Below are 3,802 nucleotides of genomic sequence, written 5' to 3'. Positions count from 1 at the left end.
GTTTTCATCTCTGCCAACATAGCTATTCTGTTCATGCGTCCATTGTGTCAGTACTAGGGTGGCCAATAGCAGAGGCTGGCTCTGTCAAGTAGACAAGGTATTTCACTTTTTTTTTTTTTTTTTTTTTGGTTTGCTGGCAGTTTAAACACTGCATTCCTCAACTACAATGGAATAAAAATAGGTAACAGAAGTTCATTTGACTTACATTTGTATTAATTTGATGCCATTTGTCTTCTGGTTATTTTAATGATCTCTTGTTATGAGAAAATGGGGAAACTCCTTGAAAACAAAATAAAACAAAAATGTAGAGTCATCAGGGGGAAAAAAATGGTGTAGATGATGGAGGCTCTGTTCATCCCTCTGGCAATCAAATCAAAGTTGTGGCAGAAACAAGGAGTAAACAGCAAGGAAAATCGCCTGGGAGCTAGATGAACAAGCAATACAACTAGGGAGAAAGCCAAGAAATCGCCCTACAACAGCGGAAGGTAGGATTGAGCGAGATTAGGAGGCTGTCCGGGCTGAGTGAGACAGAGGCTGTGGCAGTGGCAGCAGCAGCTGCTTTTTAAAGAGGCTGCATCCGCAAGTGGACAGTCAAGGTGATGGACCTGCTCTCTCTGAGCAACAGTGCTGGTTAGGCTGCACAGGGGGCAATAGAGACTTACAGAGGGACACTGAGTTGTCAGAGTGAGGGCCAGAAGTGAGGTGAGGCTCACTCTATACAGAAGTACTTGGGGAATCCAACGTTCTTGTGCTGAGCCCTCCCCTGTCCCAGTGCGCAGACGCAGCGCCGCCATAGCCAAGACAACATCAAGCTGGATAACAGATCACTCTGCCCAGAGGCTTCTCTGAAATCCTGCCCCCCTAACTCATGGCCCCACCCAAGCCACATCCAAGTATATCCTCAACGAGTCAGGTGCTCCTTGCTGAGCAGTGCCTAGACTCACACTGGAGCCAGCTGGCCTTGGTTTCTAGTGCGGCCTTTTGAGGCAACTATTAGCACAGCATCTGTGGATTGTTTGCTGAATCTTAACAGGTGGCTCTGAAGGGGCACAGGCTTGGGCTAAATTTGGCTTGAAGCTGAACTCTCAGGACTGTGACATGGGACACCTACTTCACAAATCCACACTAATAACACCAGGAGACTTAGGAGCTTTGCTTAATACATAGAAACAGACACGGAAAGGCAGCCAAAATGGGAAGACAAAGAAACAGAAACCATATGAAAGAACAGAACGGAGATCCAGAAATAATGGAGTCAAGTAATCTTACAGATGCAGAGTTCAAAACACTGGTTATAAAGATGCTCAATGAACTTTTGGAAAGTGTAGATAAATTCAGCGAGAAGTTCAACAATGAGATAGAAAATCTAAAAATGGAAATGGAAATTATAAAAGGGAACCAGTAAGAAACAAAGAATACATTATCTGAGATGAGAAGTATGTTAAATGGAATAAACAAAGTAATAAACAAAGTGAATAAAGAGGAAGATCAAATGACCTATATAGAGGATGGGAAAGCCAGGGCACTCAATCAGAATGGGAAGATAAAAGAAGCCAAGACTATAATGATAATCTAAGAAGACTATGGGACACTTTTAAAGGTAAAAATATCCATGTCATCAGGGTACCTGAGGAAAAACAAGATGTTAAACAACTGTTTGAAGAAATAATGATAAAAACTTTCCTCACCTGGCAAAGGAAATAGACATACAACCCAAAGAAACTCAGAGAGTTCCAAAAACCAGGGAGCCAAAGAGGCCCACACCAAGACACATCATAATTAAAATGCCAAAGGTTAACTACAAAGAGAACATATTAAAAGCAGCAAGAGAAAAAGTTATCTACAAAGGAGCATCCATAAAACTGGCAGCCAATTTCTCAAAAGAAACTGTGTAGGACAGAAGGGTTTGGCAAAAAATATTCAACAGGATAAAGACCCAGAATCTACAACCAAAAATACTTTATCCAGCAAATCTATCATTTAAAGTCAAAGGACAGATAAAGAGCTTCCCAGACAAAGATAAGCTAAGGGAATTTATCAACACTAAGTCAGTTTTACAGAAAATGTTGGAGGGACTTCTTTAAGAAGAACAAACATGTATCAAAAAGAGGAATGAAGAATGGTAACAATTACATTCCTATCAACAAGTACCTCAATGGAAAAGAATTAAATGCTCCAACCAAAAGATAGAGTGGCTGAATGGATAAGAAAACAATTCCCCTACATATGCTGCCTACAAGGGACTCACTTCAGCTTAAAAGACACACACAGACTAAAAGGAAGGGAATGGAAAAAGATATTGCCTTGAAAGACCTCGAGGGTACTGCGCTGAATGAAAAGGGTCAGAGAAAGACAAATTTCGCATGATTTTACATACGTATGGAATCTAAAGAACAAAATCAACAACAACAACTACAAAAGCGGAAATAAACTCATAGCTACAGAGAATATTTTGAGGGATACTAGATGGGAGGGAGGTTGGGAGATTAAAAAAAAGGCAAAGGGATTAAGAGGTACAAATGGATAGTTGCAGAATAGTCATGGAGGTGTAGAGTATAGCATGAGGAAGATGCTTAATATGTAATAAATATGTAAGGGAGAAGAGGGGTACTAAATTTAGTGGGGTGATCACTTTGTGAGTTATGTGGATCTCTAATCGCTATGCTATACAACTGAAACTGGTATATTATGTATGCCAACTAGAATTGAAAAAAAAAACCTCATTGAACTGTCTATTGTATTTCAATAAAGATGAGGGGGAAAAAGTAGAGTCATCTTTTTCCACTTTATTCATCACTTCGTTTTAGTGCAGAAAATAACTCATATCCAATTGAGAGAATAGAGAGGTTTCTGATACCTAATTAATGTCATGGAATTAGGAAAGAAAAATCCCCTTTCCCAGACAATTTGGACAAAGCTATTCAGGGCATATGTAAGATTAAGTGTGTTGTGAGTGGCCAGTAGTCTGAAGAGGTGAATCACTATCACCACTTTTTAGGACTGCTAAGCACAGTGCTCCATAGGCCTTCTCCCCAGTCCTCCCACCGATCCTGTAAGGGGAAGTACCAGTATCTCCACTTACAAATAGATTTCAGAAGGTCAATGTTGTCCATGATCAAACATCTAGAGAGTGACAGTGGCAGGCTTGTATATGTGAGGACCCCTATCTCAGTGCCTCTCAATATTTCTCATACACATGAGAGAGATCATTTGTTTTTCAGTCCCAAAACATACATTCAGTCATGGTAGAAATTATGTTTTTGGGATATTGAGTGCAGAATTATGACAAATCCTTTATAGTAGTTCTCTTAAAGACTACGTCTCTCTTTTTTATTTTAATATTTATTTATTTATTTATTTATTTATTTTATTATGACATGGGTTAACGAAATCCCATAAGTTTCACCTGTACGCTTTAACAGTAAGGCATGCATATATATTTATATATATTTACACTGTGTGTTCACCTCCCATAGTTAAATTTCCTTCTGTCACCACATATTTGACCTTCTTTACCCTGTCTACTTCCTCCCTTCTCCTTCCCCCTTTCCCTCTGGTAACCACTAGTCTACAGTCATGTCCATGAGTCTCTGTTTGTTTGTCTTGTTCCTTTGCTGCTTTTAGGTTTATATTCCACATATAAGTGATATCATGTGATTTTCAACTTTTTCAGTCTATCTTATTTCGTTTAGCATGATTATCTCAAGGTCCATCCATGTCGTCGCAAATGGCAGAATTTCATCTTTTCTTATGGCTGGGTAATATTCCCTTTTATTTATTTACCCCAGCTTCTTTAGGCACG

This window comes from Pteropus alecto, unplaced genomic scaffold (genome assembly GCF_000325575.1).
Source record: "Pteropus alecto unplaced genomic scaffold, ASM32557v1 scaffold413, whole genome shotgun sequence".
Classification (NCBI taxonomy): domain Eukaryota; kingdom Metazoa; phylum Chordata; class Mammalia; order Chiroptera; family Pteropodidae; genus Pteropus; species Pteropus alecto.
The sequence above is the reverse complement of the archived record's forward strand: the minus strand, read 5'-3'. Positions refer to the sequence as shown.